Genomic DNA, 368 nt, shown 5'->3' on the forward strand with positions numbered 1-368 from the left:
TGTATATATATGTATATATATGTATACATATATACACATATATGTATAACACACATACATTTATATATATGTATATATATATATATATATATATATATATATATATATATATATATACATATATGCACACACATACATATACGCTGTATATAATCCCATTACATTCACCTCAACAATCTTTTCCAATCCCAAACCAGGTCCTTTCCCTACCGCTGGAAGGGAGTGCTCGCTCCCGTACGCCTCGGTCCTTTGGCGCAAGTGTGGTGCTGTGCCCCCGGCGTCCCCCCCGTGACAGCGGGTCAGCACCACCCATTGGGCTCAGAGCCGAAGCCACCACTGTGCAAAGACCGATTTAGGTCAGTAGTGCA

This window comes from Penaeus japonicus, unplaced genomic scaffold (assembly GCF_977035675.1).
Source record: "Penaeus japonicus unplaced genomic scaffold, GWHDUDI00000001_assembly GWHDUDI00000001, whole genome shotgun sequence".
In the NCBI taxonomy this organism is placed as follows: domain Eukaryota; kingdom Metazoa; phylum Arthropoda; class Malacostraca; order Decapoda; family Penaeidae; genus Penaeus; species Penaeus japonicus.